The 19345-nt window shown below is 35.2% G+C and overlaps 1 long non-coding RNA gene across 1 annotated transcript; it reads left to right on the forward strand.

Annotated features, from left to right (window-relative positions):
- The first annotated feature begins 1416 nt into the window (after positions 1-1416).
- LOC147648528 (uncharacterized) lies at positions 1417-7573 on the forward strand. The gene is made up of 4 exons (XR_015280564.1): positions 1417-1499; positions 2987-3137; positions 3623-3784; positions 5072-7573. It is a non-coding gene; the product is annotated as an uncharacterized LOC147648528 (long non-coding RNA).
- Positions 7574-19345: the final 11772 nt, after the last annotated feature.

Raw genomic sequence — 19345 nt, forward strand, 5'->3', positions numbered from 1 at the left:
GCAATAATGTATAACTTGAACCAAAGAATTCCCATCATGTTATAATTCACTTTAGATAAATTTTACAAAGATAGACTTTAAATGCAGAAGCTGTGTGAGTAGCCTTGAAAGCATCCCTATTTCTGCTGGAAGGGTGGAATTCACTCTGCGTACAGGGTTCAAACAAGCCTGAAAACATTTTGACAGAACTCTATTGACTCTGATAAATTTATAACGAAATTAACGTAACCCCAAGACTTTTTTTTTCAGGAAAACAAAGCATTGTTAATTATTATTGTTGTTTACCTTTTTTTTGCTCTAATGTGACTTTTTTTCAACTTGCATCCTATTTGAGCTGAAGTTAAATATTCTACTTACCCTTGGGGCTGAGTATTTTTTAACTATGTAGCAAAGAACATTCTTGATTTTCTATCATTTTGAGAGATGTTACTGTGATTTCCCTGCATTTAACTTACCTTTCTTACATTCCATGATAATGTCAAACAAATTTTGTGCAGAGTACTGCAGTCTTCGCTCTCTCAGCTTCCTTTGGAAACCCTGTTCAGGATAGGAATTTCTTTGGACCAGTCATGCTGGGGGTCTTTAAGGTGCTTATTCTGCTCCTTTGTTCATTTACACCCTCATGAATGTTCCAGAGATATGAGAAGAAAATCAATTTGAGAGTGTATTTGGAGCAGCCGACAACTCTATCAACACACCTTAAGGCTGTGAATAAAGACAATGATCAATAATAATTAATAATGACAACGATATAAACCCTGATGTGAATGGTACTTATCTGGATTCCTTTCTTAAATATTACCCTCAGCTGAATGACTGCCTTTACCTGTGTGAAGGCTTTAACAGGGCTATTCATTCACCTAATACTCGAATATAACTTAAATCCTCTTCCACAAACCAGCTTTCTCTGCAAAAGGGAGGGCTAAAGCTGTATTATCACTCTTCAGTGCAAAGGCATCATTTGGTCATCAGCAGATCTATCTATTTAGAAGATGCTTTTCCATCCCACTCACTCACCACTGGGAGAAGGAGGAAAAGATAACCCACACGGTACTACTTATTGCTCTCAGTCCAGAAAGAGACAGAAGTTATTGCCATGATGCCTTGAGAGCCCTTATCATGGATTAAAAACTACGTTGTCAAAAGGCAAAAATAAATGTTTCTTTGACTTGCCAGTTGAGGATAAAAATACCAAAAGGTTTCTGCTTTAGTGCTTTCAAATTCAATAATCATTCATCAGTTTGTTTTCCTTCTGTGCTAGGGAGGACAGGTAGTCAGAGCAGACAATACAGATTGTTTCAGTCAGCTCCTGTTCAGCTGATAATCGTATACACAGCTGTATGTAGCCAGTGCCTGCCAGCAGAGGCCTGACCCAAACAATTAACCTTATATTAACACCCCTAATGGTGATCATCTGTTGCCATATGCCTGAAGCCTGAGCTCTAACTCAGCAGTGAAATCATCTACTCCTCAAGTCACAACTGATCCTTGATCACAAGGTACTGAGCTTCAGCTGATTTTTAAAATGTTTATTGGTAATCTGTTTCTTCCAAGGAAGAATAAATACCCTTGAGAAAGATAGTAATTGTTTCAGGAAAATCTGTGGAACTTGTTTACGTGGAGACAAATTATTATACAGTTTATTTAAAATAACTGCTTAAGTTTTGTATTTCTCCTTGTCTAGAACTATATTCTACACTAAAACCAAGGAGAAGCTAGAAAAATTCCTTCTCTAGTTTATTTGCCTTCTGGACTGAATCTGTTCAGCGGCTCTGTATTGAGCACTATTGTTTTTCTAGGAATAGTTGTTGAATCCTAAATCAATTTGAAATAGCCAGTGCATGAAGTATTTTTTCTTATATTTGGGTTGTGATATTTAAACATATATGTGCTAAGACCAGTATCTGCTGCACCACTGCTGGTGTTAATCCTTGTTTATACTGTGAGTAAGCTGCCTGGCAGGTGTTATATTTTTATTTCAAATCTGTTGCTTTCTTGGATTTATTTTTTTGTATCATTGTCATCATAAGAAAACTTTTTCTTTCTTTTTCTCCAGTAGCAGCTCAGGCCTGAATATGAACCAGAACAGCCACGGTGGAAATCTACAAAATATTAGCCTTTTCATATCATTCATACAATCAAGAATAAAATATATTTGAAGCAAAGAGTGTATTAAAAAGACATAAAAGACCAGTTGATATTTTAAAGGGTGTTACTTGTTTCATGTTCAAAACCAAAAGAGCCCCCCCCCATTTTTTTCCACCCCCTGTATCATATTTTATGTATGATGCCTCCATGTACTTCTTTTTCCTCAGTCTATACATACGCAGTAGATTATTGATTGTTTGGGCAAGATACTCCTAATGCTTTCTACTTCACCCATTATCGTAAAATCTAGAGGGACTGAGAGGTTAAAATACATTTGGATATGTACTTGGATAAGTGCAGAGGAGTTTTATTAATGAATCCCATTTTAAGGTTACCTGATCAATAAAAGTTAGTATGACTTGCATGACTCGCTGTAATGAAAACTGGGCCCTACAAAAAGTGTGGCATGCTAGATTTTTAAAGTAATGTGTGTTTTTTTACATCACCCTTCAATTTTTAGTATTCTCCACCCCAAAGTATCAAAGAATATGTGATACAGACTACAAATAAGAAAGCCTGACAAATTATGCAGTAGAAAGAAAACATACATTCTCCAGTAGTGCATATAAAAGTTTTACAGTATATATTACAATATTTTAAAATCCATTCTTGCAGAAATAAATGGACCATATAAAGTTATTTTGATCCTTAGTCCAGCTGACTTATTTCTGCATGCAGTTTTTATCACCATGAATCACTAAAGGAACAGGAAGAATGATGTAGACAAAGCTTTCAGGACTGAATCTTTATACCACTAAATTTCCACTGTTGCTCACATCTTACATTTTCTGTTGAGCTCTGATCTCATGAGGTGTTATGATCTCTCTGTTCTCTTCAGCTTCCTTGAGAAAATGGAATTCAGCACCTTGCAGTTGCCATGAAAATGTATCAGGATATCCACTGAATTCAGTGACAACATTCAAATTCTCTGTGAGGAAGATAACATCTCCATTGATAAAAGTCTTTGCTGCAGAAGTAAAGTATTTATGGTACTTATGCACACTGAATCAATATAGTGTGGGAACACAAATCTATTTCTAAAGACCATCCCAGACAACTCTGTAGAGAAGCAGGGTTATTTCAATGCAAAACATAGAAATTATGATGAAATTTTACAGAATAACTGAATTTAGACTTTTCAGGAGATCAGAATCAGCATTATTTTGCATGGAATTAATTTATATTCCTATGAAATTATTATTTTCTAATTAAAATTCAAAAAAACCAAAATTGGAACTGCAATGGAGTGGGTCAGATGATCTAAAGAAAAATGGAATTTTTTCTTAATATTTCCCAGTGTTCTCATCCCTGAAATACCAAAAGAGAATCCTTAGTGGCTTATCAGTTGGAATAAACTTTTGTTCCTCAAATAATATCTTCACTCTGTTTTTAAATTGAAAAAATGTGGTGGTAAAAGGGAATATCTTGAGCTGCAAGTGGTCTGTCTGTAAGATTTGCTTTTTGTGTCTGACAGAATATCACAGCTGGCTATACAAATGGGAGGATTACCTCACAAGAAGGAAAATTCTGTTACAGTTCTCTAGGTCGTTGTAGTTAAGATCTCCATGATGATGACAAAGGTGTGGTGACTAGACAGCCAAGAGAGGAAAGGGAAAAAGCCTACTTTCATATTCAGGTGAGTAAGTGTAATGAAAATCTGGAAGTGAACGTGTTTGATAAGGCACTGAAATCTGACACTTCTGTTTTCGACAAAGCATAACAGAGCTAGTGATTTTGGAGCATCCCAGAACAGCACATCTGAAAATACTGCAAAAAATTTTGTAAACAAAATTGTACGTTGTATGTTGCATTTGCTTACATCTTAACAGTACCGGTATACAATATAAAATTAAGGAATTAGCAAACTTCTGAATTTAAAAAACAAATTACATTGAAAAACTGGTCTTTAAAGTAAAAAGGATAGGTCTTTAGTTAACAATTGATTATAAAGGAGCTGTGTGAAGAGGAGAAAAACAGTTTTTAATTCTTTGTATGATTCTACCCCAAAATTCACAGAGTTCATTAAAATTTTTCATGTCTTACCCCACTCTTAAATCATGAATTATCTAAAATCCACAACTATCCAGTCACATAAGCTATAGTTATCTTAAAATATTTTTTGCTGTCAGATGCCTCAGTAGATTGTCAAAGAATTATAATTAAATCCAGTTCTCCCACATAAATCTTGAGTAATTCAAATCTATAAAGCACTGAGACAGATGAGTTCCACAGGGGAAAACATACCAAAAATAGCAGGAGAGGAACAGGGCTAACGCCTCTTTTCCCCCTCACCATTTTCCCACTGTTGAACAAGCCAGTGGCAGAAATACTTGCCCCTTTTTCCTTCATTTGTGGCCTGAATCTGTATGAATGTGCATCCTTTGGCCCTTTGGGGCAAGTATGTGTTCCCACTGCTAGAAAACAAAGATCACTCTCACAGAGATGATCCCATGGTCATGATGTGAATCCTCTGGGGGGTGCAGCTAAACCTTGAGCAAGCCCTTCTACTCAGAGTGAAATTCACCTCTGAGGTTTCAGGCTGACTTCTAGTCACATATTTTTATTTATTTGTTTTATAAGAGACAGAATGCACCTGAGAAAATGTGCAGTGCTTCATCAGAGCAAACTCTAGAATATGTTGAAAGAAAGCCCTTATGCTTCACCAGAAGTACTACCAACCAAAAGGGATGGAATGAGAAAACAAAGAGGAAGCCAGTTGTGATGCCTGAGAATTTTTTGTGTGTGCAGCTGTTTTTCTTTTTGACACATGCTTCATTTCTGGGAAGCATCTTTTACTCACTTGTTTCCTCTGATTTAATGCTGACTTGAGCAAAACCAAGCCATTCCTTGTTTTTCTTAATCACTGGGGGCTGCTTTAGCATGTATTTCAAGGCAGTAGTTTGGACTTGGCCCTCTGTTTCAGGCAGACAGACCTCCTACAAACAATCCAACTGCTGTATCTGCACACCAGGTCTGGGCATCTGCAAGCTTTCTGGCACGATCTGAAGGTGCTGTGTGATTTGCAGGACCTGCGTAAGATGGGTGGGTTACAGAATGAGTGACCACCTGTTTCCTTTCTCTGTCAGTCCACCTTGCAAGGCAAGCTTTAGCATGTTTTTGCATTTAAGGGGTTGCATTGCAGAGACAAAGTGAAGTGTGCTTCTGAAGCTAATGAAGTGACTGACATTCTCATCCCAGGGCTTCTTAAATATATTCATGCATAAATTCTATGGTTCAAAAATCCATTTTAGTACGTAGGCTGTATCCAAGTGTGCATTTTCATTTGACTTTGTCTTTCCACACATAAAGTTACCTGGCCATAATGTGTACAGCTGAACAATTATGGCACTTGTTCTAGAGGTACTGCCTGTTAATCCAAAAACGAACAGCCCTCTCTTTTCCAGGGTTTGTGGTATAAGCACTAGCCAGATCTCTCTCTTCTACACTGCTGGTGACAAAAATGCTCATACCATCTGCATGCTGACCTGATGTATCAGCTCAGAAAGAACACAGCATTTCATCCTTTGGACCATCTACACAAACTGTACTGACTGTGAATGAATTAATGTAACCCCTGCCTTGTCCTCCTTTTAATCCATAGTCCTAGAAAATAAATACAGGAACACAAATGCAAAAACGTGTTTACACACTATCAAACTTACAAACCTGAAAACTTGAAATATTAAGAACTTTAACAGCTAAAATTTTAACAGCAGTTTAAGTTTGGCCACAAGAATCATGCTAGCTTTTCTATTTGTGCATGCATGTACACAATAGAATTCCTTATTTACCTATGAAAAACATACATGACATGTTTAAAATACTTTATATGTGTCTGTCTGTACATGCCCAACATCACAAAGTTAGAAACATGGGAAAATTAATAGAATTTTTCTTTCCTCTTATGTGCAATGAATTGCTGAAGCACTAATTAATATTATCACTAATTTGATCAGTTGGTTGAGCACCATATAGTGGGAAAACTCTTGTTCCCTGGAACATGCAATAGACACAGACCAATTCTTTGTTCATTCTGTTTCTCTCACTTGTATGACTATTTCTTGGGCTTGATCACATGCTTGGAATATTTTTTTTCGTCGGCAGAGACCCAGCGTGTTTATGGCATATTTTAGGAGTAAAGTTCTGGAGAAAAAAACCACAGGAGTCAATTTTGCTGAGTATTGTAGAATTTTTACTGACTGGATATATACTGTTTTGAAGGAAGAAAATCATAACAATTTCTTATGTTTCCATTATGTTGCATTAATGGAGTATTTGCAATGGATAGTACTCTTCTCAGGCTTGTTTCTATTAGCAATCCAATTTTCACAGAGGGCATGAAATTCTGCTTCTTTCAAAGTCATCACCACTACCACAAGCAACATCCTTCATTCCAGGACTGAACCCATGAGGGTTAACAAAGCCATTTCCATGACACAGAATCTCCATACCAAAGTAGACTTTACTGTGAATGCCTTCTTCAAATAATGGTCAATCTTTATTATAACCGCACTGAAATTTTAGTTCACTGAAGTCAGAATTAACCCTTAGGTTGCCTTTTTACGTGAACAAATTCTTGTAAATTAATCTGTTTATTGCAGAAAGAGAACCATTCTTTTCACTCCATGGACATTTAATTTTTACTCAAAACTTCTTTTTCAAATTATAAGCAATTAAATGTTATTTTTCCTCATTGACTTCAGAGATAATATCTAAAAATTTCTCAAATCCCCACATATCATGCTGCTTTCATAATTAGATTATCAAATACAGAGAAGTTAAGACAGGCTGTGACTTGGAGCTAAAATAAAAACCCAAAGCTATTTAATTTAAAGTGCTCTAACTTGCTAGATGCAGCACATGTGGGCTTTTTTTAAAAATCTGAGTCTTTCCATTGAGTTCAGTAAGCTTCAGTTCAAGTCCATATGGAAAAAATGTCCCTCTAAATAGAACTATTCCACTTCTGTCATGACATTGTAATAGTTACAGTAATTTTTTCAGACATTGTTTGGTAAATCTCACTATAATATTTCTGTCTAAGTTAGTTCCCATTTTAGTCTAATATTTAGAGAATCTTCTCTTTTTCTATTTGCAATGTATCACATAAACATATATTATGCTAGGATACGGGCTTAAAGGGTCAGCAGTGTTTTAAAAACAGTTGTCAGTCTCAAGTAAAACACCTGGCCTAAAGTCCTGTTTCCCTCCCTTTCTCCCTGCCCCCTCCTTTTTTTGCAAAAATATTTTCAACATCAGTACCACGTGCAAACCATGGGTTTTCTCCTTTGCCTTTAAAATGCTGTTATTCAAGAATATGGTAATTTAAAACTGGGATTTGGAAAAAAAACCTGAATTATCTTTCCAAGTCACAATTCCATTTTTAACTGGCCTTACATTTAGGAGAAATAAACACACAGAAAATAAAGCAGACGTAGCTCTAAAGACTTTAAAAGAATTTACACTATGTTAATAAAGCTTCAAGGATGGTTTAGAAAGCAAAAATACCATAATAACTAGAGTTTTATAACTCTAGAACTGTAACTGGAGCTGTAGTGAACAGTTTGGGAGAGCTCTGCAGCTTTAGTAAGCTTTAAAAGGAACATGCACAAAAGCACTTTCTCATGAACAATTACATTAAAACCCCATACTGTTTACCTACCAAGCTATCAGAAAATTTCTCAAGCCAATTTGGATCTCCGAATGAGCAGAGCTTCTAAAACAATGTAATTATCTTCAGAAGACCTAATGAGAAATCTCTTTGAAAGCTCATTCAAACATTTGCTGCATGGATTGAAAACAAAACAAAAAAAAATATACAAGATGCTTAAACTGCTGAGAGAAAAACTGTTTTTATTTTCTTCCCTGTTGGATGAGAAAAAAAAAAACACAGGAAGGAAAACAAGGAAGACCCTAACATGCTTTAAAATTTCAGGTACTAGGCCATCTGTTCATAACCTGTATTTGCTGAGTAAGCAGAGGCAATTCTAAAATGAAGCTCCTGAAAACTGCCTTCCCATCAAGAATGTAAGTCAATTAGGTCATAAAACATAAAGTGATTGTAACAATAACTGTTTCTGAGTTATATAGTAAATACTCAGAAGGTATTTGGGTTACTTCAGATGGAGTTTAATGCGACAGAAAAGACTTTATTGACAGCAGAGTGACTATCTGTCCTCTTACCTGTAGAGCAAATCATGCTCTGAGCCAAGTGGCAAAGCAGTAATCTCAGACAAAATGTCAGAATACAGATGTAGTTTGATGGCCTGATGGGTAAAATTTCTTCGTTACCATAAATGTTCATTAAGAGAGGAAATATAAGGGAATTTCTTTTATAAGATTTTATTGTAATGTTACTCAGAAAGTGAATTCCCCAAGAGCAGTCAAGGAAGTCATTACATGGCTACATGCTTACAAACTGTTTTACTAAACTGTTGTGGTGGTGGTGCAAAGACAATCAGAAGAGTTTTCTGGTAGGTGTGTACTTGAAACCTAACATTTTAGTTATGCTAAGTCCCTGAAGATAAAGAAAATGAAAGAAAGTTAATAGGTACACGATTCAGTTCAAGAACAAAACAGGTAGGAAAAAGGATCTGTGTCAGAGAATGTAAATCACATATTAGCCAACGATTTCCTATGGAAACAAAAACAGAACAGATGGGAAAAAATTGTTATATTGGAAAAGAAGCATTTTCTGTCACTGCTCAGTTGGTTAAATATATATTTCTACTCGTGGGGGAAAAAAGAGGAAAAGGTAAAACAGAAAACTGCTGTAAAGTCTATGAGAATTATGCGAATTATACACACACAACACAATAGGCGTTATACACACTAGGTGTGTAATATAACACAATAGGTGTTGACTGCACTTGTGGGAAACAGTTATGCCAGGTTTTGGATACTTGGCCAATCTTCATTCTGGTTGGTTTTGCAACCACTCACGGCATTAGAAATATATTAGCAAAAAAGAAGGGAAACAAGATAAAGCAGATACAAGGTAGGTATGTCTTAAAGGTAAAGTTGTTCTGCCAGAATATCTCATGTCAAGAACAACAAATATATAATTAATAATTTCATTGCTCTAGTTACAGAAGGTGTATGCCCCCTATAAGTAGCTATGGCCATAGTATTCTTATATTAAAAATATGTCCACACAGATGAAGTTTTTAAAAACTATTTAATGGTTTGTTGGTTTTATTAAATGGCATATGTTCAAAAAGGTCAAAACAGCTGTTATAATTACTTATTATCCATTATATTGGCAAAATTTTACTTGTGTTGAACTAGAAACCTCTTTGTTATACAGAAAAAAATTTATTTATATTTGATTTTGTCCTGACAAGTTGATGTTACTATCATTCAATCAGTGATGAATCAGAACTGTGTTGCATTAAAACTAATAAGGCTTTAAATTATAGCTTAAAAAACACTCATGCAATAAAATTTAAAAGGCCTTCAAATAGGATAGTCACTAGTCACAACAATAATTTCATTTTAAAAAGTGCCTAATCTGGAACAAACTGTAATTACCACTCTGTAAGGACTCTCTTCTCCTCCATCTCTTTGTGTCCTCTTCTTCATTGTTTTGTATTTTAGAATATAGTGCATATACTCCCTAAACATACATCTGTATTACTTCAAGAGCAGAAAACCAATTCTCTCTCTCTCTCCTCCCTCCCCACCCTTAGCTGTACAGTTTAGATACTATACTATATACAGTTGGAAGAACTATGAACTCAATCTGAAGAAAGAAATTCAGGGGTATAAACGAATAATGTTTTTTCACACCATAGTTTAATCTTCCTGCACTGATTGAATCCTTTTACTTCCTTCTCAGCAAAAGGGGGACACAACAGCCAGTATAAGTTTTAAATGGCTTCTGTCTCAGCTTGACAGGTATATAACTTTATTTCAGTTAGGCATGGAACTGGATTTTAGATGCTGCATTCAGTGACTTCTGGATTATAAATCCTTATTATATGGTCAAAGAATATAACTTTTAAAGAATTTGGGTAGTATTAAATGTCTTTCAGCACTCCTTGTAAAATTTGCTTTTGCTCTAGTTGCTAGAAGCCTGTACACCTCTAGGATAAAGGCAGATTATGAACAGAGAAGAAATATATGACTGCAATCTGTGGGGCTATTTTGTCTGTTCTTCAAATCTTGCTTTTATTACCAGTGATTGTACTCATATAATATCAGCAAAAGCTGGTAAAATAAGATATTTTTTATGAGAGAATCATTGCATATGTTAGAAAATATTGTTTTGATTGTCATACATGCCTTCTGAAATGCATTTCTGAGACAGGGCCAAGATTTCCACAAATTTAATATGTTTTGTGAGGTGCAAGTCTAAGTAGAAGTTTGACCATGAGTTTAAAAGTATGATAATGAATTTAAAATTGAACAATAATCTTTACAGAAATTGCATGTGAATTTTCTTCAGGAAGGGAGCCATCTATGGCATATTAAGATGGATTTGGCTGTAAATTCTTAGTGTAAATGGAAAACCCATAAATTGGGATTATGTAATAAAATACTGACGTTGCTTGCCAAGCACTGTGTGAAAATCTGTTTGTTTGCATTTCTACACCTATGTCATGTGTTTTTTCATTCCAACTCACCATCAAAATGGAATGGCTTTTTGGAGGAGGAATTCCCTTAGTTCATGTAGGCTTTCAAAGCTCTCTGAACTTCAAGAAAGAAGAAGTGTTTTTGTAATTGACTGACATCAAGCTCTACAAAAAGACGCTTAATAATTTCTACATACACAGGCATGTTTTATCAGTTGAATAGCACAAACACAGCAATGGGACTCTAGCCAAGAATGGGGTGGACTTCCCAGCCCAAACCACTTGTGAAGGAAAGCAAAGGAAGAGCTATTTGATGAAGTGACATGACAGTTTGATTTCCAGATGAGGGTGCAGGGAGCTGAGAATTTACTGCAAAGGATTTACAAATCAGTTTAAGAACTAGTTGTGATCTACCTAGCTATGGAATTGAAGTCCCACTAGCAAACCATGTAGATATTCCAATGGGTTCTTAAAAACTATTTCTTTTCTGAATGGTGAGGTATTTTTTTCTCTTTAACAGTCATATTAGAGAGAAATTATGCTTAATCTGTATGTTATTTTAATCCTTCAATCAAACTATCATGTAGCTGAGGCTGTTGTCTGCCCTACCCCAGAAACATATTTCTGATGCATTTGTAGCACCTGGTCATGTTCTCTGCTAGTCCACTGTTTTCCATGATTAAGCAAAGGAGCTTTCAGCATCTCTTCTTGCAATGCAAAATTGTCCATGGTCTAGTCAGCCTGTGTTAAAGCCAAGGTTGGAAGTGAACTCTTTTGCTATGAGAAAACGCTGCCTCTAGAGAGACCAGACCTGGAGCTGGGTGTCGAGATGGCTGTCTGCTAAGGAGCTGGAATATTGAGCAGAGGTGCCAGAGTGAAACCATGAGAAGATTTTCATGGTCTCCACACCTCTTATTCCTTTGACTGACTGAAGAAACTGGAGTCTTGGCTGACAGTCACCTACCCAAGAGCAGGACAGGGTATTAACAGAAGCTAAACATAAGTAAAAAAAAAAATAAAAATTACACAAAATGACTTAAAAAGTCTGCTAAAGACATTAAATACAAGGATGTAATTTCTGGCTCCCAAGGCTGTAATAATACAATCAGAACATATTCTCACACTTCTGTAACAGATGCTCACGATGAAGAAGTTGACAGTTGAAGACAGCTGTGAAGATGGATCTGCTTTAGATCCAAACCCACATGGCAATTCCTATGCTATGGCAGCCTTCCATAGCTGGGCAGTAGGCTTCACACTGGTGAATACTTAAGAAAAAATTGAACATTTTATAATGAAAAACAGCTTGAAATGAGACAAACAAAATACTCAGTTGCAGAAATGTTCTCCCTCAACTAATTTTCTTGCTATTATTCAGGAAAGTAGGAGAGATGTGACTTTATAAGCACAGAAAATATTACTGTTGAATAGCTCCCTGATAATTAATAAAATTAAGCCAACTTAGTACATATTCCCAGGCAGTGATTCTCTTTTTTTGCCGTACAGTGCAGTTTTAATAGAAGGACTTTGTCATTACTTGTATGAGAGAAGAAACTGCTACCTGCAGGGGTGAAAAATGTGATATACAGATTTCAAGAAATCTGCCCTAGCCCTGAGAAACTGTCTTACAGCCATGTTGGTGTGAATGTCACCATGGCCTTGGGACAGCCAGCCCTCTGTCCCCAAACTATTTCCTTTTCCTCCATCAGCACGCTCCTCTATCAGCCCACATAGACACAACATTTCCATATGACAGAGATCACAGCACAGGGTTTACTGAGGTAGCCTCACTGTTATAGATACTGATGTAGCTGCTGGAGGGTTTTTTTTGCAGTTGCTGAGATAGAATAAAATTATATTAATTCCTCATGAAATCCTTTTAAGGATTTGTATGTCTGAATACTACTCAGCAAGTGTTGCAATATCAGTAATTTATTATTATAGCCAGATAATTTCTGCAGAAGATTCATAATAACACCTATATTGGTTCATTAACTTTTAACAGTAAAATTCTAGGGAAAGTGATTTGGGTATGTAGCCTTTAATAAGGCTTAATATAAACACTTGACATCAGTTTCTTTCACCTTCTCTGCCTCTCATTCTAAATGATCTGTCATAGCAATTCCTGATTCAGGCTCTCCATAGGGCTTTACCCTCGTTTTCATTTGAAAGCCTTCATTTCAATAGGTGGGCTGAAAATTCCTGTACTTCTAAAATCACCACTATTGCACTTATGAAGCCTAGTTAATGGCAGCTCTCTCCACTTTCATTATTCAGCTCAGAAACTATCAATAAGCATAAAAGAAATTACATAAAGGGTGAAAAGAACCAGTATTTTTATTAGTCCAAAAGAATATTGATTTGTTTAAGAAAAAGAAGTTGTGGGTGTGTTTTCTTAGTTTTCTGGCTGGTTAGTTTTTTTGTTTTATTAGTTTTTTTTAATTTGGATTTTTTTTTTTTTTAGTTCTTTTTGGGGTTTCTTTTTGGGTTTTTTGTTTGTTTGTTTGTTTGTTTGTTTGTCTGTGTTTTGTTTTGTTTTGCTTTTTTTCTTTTCATTTTTACCTTAGTGTTTCAGTTGCTCCTATAAAACTTTTTCTTTCTCTTTGGCTCATGGTGAATAACAGACATCAAGTTTTTGTCAAGTCAAAGGACCAGGGGACATGATATAATTATTAAGACATACTATAGAAAGTTTATTGCAGAAAACCAGACCTCAGGTCAAAATAGGGCAATAAACCTATAGCATTCAAAAGTATGAAGATAAAAAACAGACAGGAAAAAAACCTTAAAATGGGAATACAGAGAGAAAGACAGAGAAGACAAGCCATAGTAACTAATCTAACATTAAATGGCAATTTTCATTGCATTGTTTTGAAATATATTTTTAGATACTTATTAAAGTTTTGTTTGTTTGTTTGGCAGGGGGGCCATTTAGTTTTTTTCAAAAATTGTTCATTTTTTCATTGAAAAAAACATCTTCTGTTTTCAGCTTTGGGCTTGAATGTACATACTCCCTAAGGTAGTGTGACATAACTTTGCAAGAAAAGTCATTGAAACTTATGACTATTCAATGAATTATCACAGAACAATTGAAGACATTATTTCATAGACAAAGTTTTAAGGGTCTGAGAAACATTAGTGTACCTTCAATCTCTTGATTTCATGTAGGGGTCTGGTATCTTATGAGATTAAAGCACATAGTTCATTGTGGCAATGTTCATTTGATAACATGATTCATGAGATAAAAGCACAAGTTCATTTGTTTCAAGGTGTATGTTCTGTTCCATGTACATAAGAGATTCAGGAATTTATAACTGAACATACACATTCACCTTTATATCACTCCTCACTCCCTTTTATCATTTCTGTGCATCATAGTAATTCTTTTTGTCAGAGTTTATTCCAAACAAACAGCAAATTAATAAACAATTAATATTAAAATACAAAGGAATAATACAATAATTTAACTGAAATTCTTAAAATTCATACCAGAGCAATGCTGTATTTTATTTTAAAACCTTGAGAGTTTATTTTTCAAACCAGCTCAATCTTTGTAAATTCAAGTACTTCAGCTCCACATTGATACAGCATAGACAAAGATATTATAAAGTGATAAACTCCCTCCCAAAAAATCAGGAAACACAAAACACCTTCTTGAGGAGATTGTGCCTAATACTTTCTGGACTACATGAGTGAACTGGCAGTCTTTGAAAGCAGGTAAGAAGTGAAAGCTTAGTATGGCTGAGATAACAAGTTGGGGAGTGCATTGTTTGTCTACTGGCGCCAAGCAGTGTTCTTAAGATTAGTGGTCCTAAATCTTTCATTCATGGCATTACAAACTGACCATCATAATCCATTCATTAAAGACATACCAAAGAAAAGGATAAGAAACTAAACAGCTGTGTTTAGAAACCACAAAACCTTAAAATGACAATTTAAGTATTTAAATGGGCACAAAGTCATATTAAGCAAACCTTAGGATGTTTTGGACTAGAAAGACTTTTGCAAGCTCGAATCACTTTGTAAATTACCATCTCCCTCTTTTCTTCTCCTCCCTCCTCTCATGATACTCTCACAATAACAAAAGGGATTAGCTAAGCAATCTAAAGTGAATCCACTTTAAGGGCATAGTTAAACTCAGAGTAACTAGCAGTCGGTGTCAGGGCATGTCAGCCATTAAGTTTGAAGCTGGTCCTAATAAATGAATTGATCCTTGGGTTTCTGTCTTCTGTTATGAAATAGTGTTATTTACATTACACAAATGCTTTCCTCATATTGAGATTATTTGTAGTCTGCCATATTTTTTATGTTCTCTTATCAATTTCTGAACTGAAATCTTTCCCCAGATATAATAAAAAAGGGGTCCTCTTTTATACCCCAGTAAGTGGGAGCACACCAGTTTCCCACAGACTTCTATCTAAAAGTTTATCTACAGCTGTGCACAGGTTTTTCTAGGGAAGGTGTACACCTCGACCTACCAGGGGTACCTGTGACTGTGCTTAGTGCCAGTGTTCTCAGTACCAATGCCTGCTTAAATAATTAAATGGGCTTACAGATCCACACTCATGTGGCATTAGACATTCCCCAGGGAAGATGTAGTTTTGCCTACCATCACTGCACTAGGAGGCAGACAATAATGTGTTCAGAATAGGTGTCTGGGCTCTTCATAATGATTCTCAATGACCTCCATACCTGACCTGGGACCAGATGGGCTATGCAGACAGGCTGGTATTCCTAGCTCAGATTTTGGAGATCTGTGTAATTTTAACATATGAGAATTAGTGCTCAGCTCTCAGTGACCTCTTGTCTTTGAAAACTCCATTCCAATATTTCAAAAGCAGACTACATTTTACAAGGAGGCTTTCCTTAGAAACAGTGTTATAACATCTTGTTAGAAGAAACATGTTATAACTAACCAAAAGCCTGTTATGAACAGCTTGATTCCCTGGTATCAGATAGGCAGGGGAATATGAAGCTATAATTCTCTAAGAAAAATATTTTAACTTTTCTCCAGATCAGGAGATAGTGCAACCCCTGCAAAAGTTCTGATAGAAGAGTTCTCGAGCTGGGAGCTGTTAGAGTAACTGAATGAAGTACAGTCTCCTGGCAGCATAGGTTCATCATCTTTCTTATTTCTCTGTGCCATATAATTTAGAAATCAGACTTCTAACTCCTTTAGATGTCTATCTATTTTATTCTGTTTCCATTTACCCATGGCAGCTCTACATGCTCCACAATGAGAAAGAAATAGTCAAAATTAAACGTTTGGACTAAGGATTCTGCAATTAAAAAACCGTAGTTTATTAAAAATTTATGTAAGTCAATAAACGTATTTTCATTGCAGATCAGTGTAGATAAGTATATGAGTTTGGATGATTTTTTTACCAATTTTTGTTTTACTTTTGCTTAATATTGCATATGAAGTTCTCTGAAAGTGGGCTGTTTCCTTGATTTTGAAATTGAAGAAAAATAGTAGTGGTGAAATATCCTATTACTTTGAAAGTGAAAAGTTAATTATTTTCATTTTGGATAATTTAATTTGAAATTGCATTGCTTCCAGTAATTAACTTTTAAAACTAATTTAAAATGAGTGTTTTAATTGAATAGGACTAAGCATCTTTCAGATTCTTGGGAGATTTTTTGAGATTTTTATAATGTGGTAGAGCTTGATTATTAAAGTTAATCCCATTGTCCATGGATAGTTAATAAATAACATTTTAAATTCAAACTATGAGACAAAGATCATAAAAATTTTAATTGTTTATGCAGCAGTGTTTTTAAATCTTCTTAGAAAAGACTACATTTCCCAAATCATCTCAATATTAGCTCCTGCTGTATAACTGTGCTCATTAAATTAGATATTTTTCAGTTCTAGTCTTTCTAACTGAACTGTTGTCTTCAAAGATTTCAGACTAATGACCTGACCAGCTTTAGTGATTTCTAAATGTGATAGTAATGAGAAGTTATTATGCAGTTATCCTGTTACTTAGAGTAGATAGGCATTTCAGACCCAGGAGAAGATTAGCCTAAGAAAGAGTAGACACATATTTACAAGCTTGTGTCTTTTCCTGTGATTCATCCTATCTTTCTGGATATACAAGCAGTGAAGCCAGATCCTGGGACAAGATGGATGGACAGATATCGTGTATGTATGGATGATAGCTGCATGATAAATTGTGGAACCGTCCCATTTATTTATATCCACCTTTGACCATCTCTTGTGCCCTTTGCCTACCAATTCATCTTCACCATGATGACTTATAAAATCCCAACTCCTTGAAACATTTCAGTCTGTTATATCCTGCCTCCTTTGTTTTCCCCCACCTTCATCCAGAAAAATGAGAGAATGTTGTCACAGTATGAAAAAGGAATTGTTCATTTACACAAAAGTGACAAAAAAGTCAGTAACTTTTCCTCTTTCCACAAATGTAAAAATTGAGTCCTGTCTACCTATCTTTATTTAATTTAGCATCTTTTCAATGACGATAAAAAATTGAAGCTGATAAATTTACTGTAATTTAATTAGTTTTAAGTCTAATTAATTCTAGAGCTGGACATTTTTATTCCCTCTGTTACCAGAGGAGAGAGGAAGGGCAACCGATGGGAAGATTAATATCATCTGGTTTAGACTGTTATTTTGAAACAAGAAAAACAAGAAAGAAAATTAGAAAGAAAATACTTGCGTACACATAGTTCACAGATTTTGTAGTTTTCTTTCTAAATTTTTCTTTTGGGGCAGAATTTTCAATAAAAAGAATCAGACATAAATTTCTCCAGTTCTACTGAGACTTATTTTCTGGCACTTGAAAGTCACAGAATTCTCTGATTCTGTCTAGTCTGACAGTGGCCTTTGGAATATGAAGTTAACACCATCTTTTATATGAGACTTATTTAAGAAGATATTCAATTAAAAAAAAAAAAAAAAAGTTTGATAACTTACTAGTGAAGACTGTAGGTAGCAAGATGGTCTGATAGAGGTTCCCTTTAACAATCCAAAACTGTTTTTTTAGGAAAGAATGAAAAGTTTCAGGCCTGTGAGCTTCCAGGATCACAGTTGTGGCCACTAATGCAAAAATGAAGCCTCTGATTCAGTGGCTGTTACAAGCTTAGACTTCATTTCATGTCTTGTGTCTCAGTTGCTGCTTGCTCTGTTATTAGATAATGCCAGCAATGAAATAAAACTGCCTTGAAAGGTATGTGGAGAACTCAGCACTGAGATGCTTTCTTGCTCTTGAGTGCATCTTGAAATATTTGCACTATGCTTTCTAAAGAAAATTATGTCAAATTCTTTGTGGATTTCTGATAAAAGTACTAGCTGAAAAGATATCAAATGGATTTGTAGAGCATGAGAACATACACTTTTGAATATCGTCCATTAATATTTCAATTTATGTCTCTAAGTGATGAAACACAACTGGGTATCCCCAAAGAATTTTTGTCAGTAATATTGCTATATTTATTAAAGTTTTCAGATGGATATCATTAGTCCTAATTTGAGTGAACATTTTTGTATTTCTTTGTTTAGGTTAAATATTTTTGGAAGTGATATTGGCTAAAGAGAAAAAGCCCTATATCTTCATATGAGAATAGCTTGTTCACAAAAACGACATGTACTGATCAAAATACACAAATTTAAGTTCAGAGGACTGTCAACTCATACCAGTTTAACTATGAAGGTGAAATATATAAGCATATTCTGCTTTACACACTCCCTGAGAAGCCTTTTCTTAAAAAACTTCTTTGGTGTGGTCCAACAGTACTATTGTTGGGAAAATTATGCTAATATAGATGTTAATTTTTAAAAATTAAAAATTAAAATTTCCAGTTGAGTAGCACGGTTTTGTTCAAGTTGAAATAGGAAATTAAGTAAACAGAATTGGCTGTTCTATTGAGACCCAGGAAAATAAATGTATTAAAATTTCATCTGAAACACTTCAGACTGCCTTTACTTCTACAGAAATCAAGAAAAGAACATGCATGTGCATGTGCTTCTATCAGGGATTTCAAAGTGTTCATTTTGATATGCAAAGTCCCTTCCAACCAGAAGCATTTTGTGATTCTATAATGACACAAGCCTGTCAAAGACAAACTTACTCAATATGTAAAACACCATTCAAAAGGCTGGCTGGCTGCTGAATGCCAATGAACATGCTGCAACTGCATTTCCCTTTTGGAGGTGCTAACTCCATATCCATAAAAAACGCTGATGCTGAAAATGTCTTTATGTTTTCCTGATCAATCTGAATCACAACTGGTCTACTTAGAGTAGATAGGCATTTCAGACTCAGGAGAAGATTAGCATAAGAAATTGATCACAGAACCACCAGTCCTGGGATCCCTCCAGTCTGGGCCAGTGGCTGCTGGCCAGTACACGAGGTTTGAACTAGAACCTTCAGAATCACTTCAGTCACTTGAACAAAGTGTATTACATCTACACGTGAAGTAGATTTTCTTTTCTCTGTGAATTGGGTAAAATGAAGCCTGTCATATGAGATCCAACAAGATACAGTATGATATAACTCTATCTTAATGGCAAAAGGCATTAGTGCTTAAAAGAATATCTTTTTTAATCTGAAGTAATCTTTGACATTTTAACAAACTACTGGAACATAGAAAGATCAAGAAAA

The sequence above is a fragment of the Cyanistes caeruleus genome, chromosome Z (genome assembly GCF_971803275.1).
Source record: "Cyanistes caeruleus chromosome Z, bCyaCae1.hap1.1, whole genome shotgun sequence".
NCBI classification, from domain to species: domain Eukaryota; kingdom Metazoa; phylum Chordata; class Aves; order Passeriformes; family Paridae; genus Cyanistes; species Cyanistes caeruleus.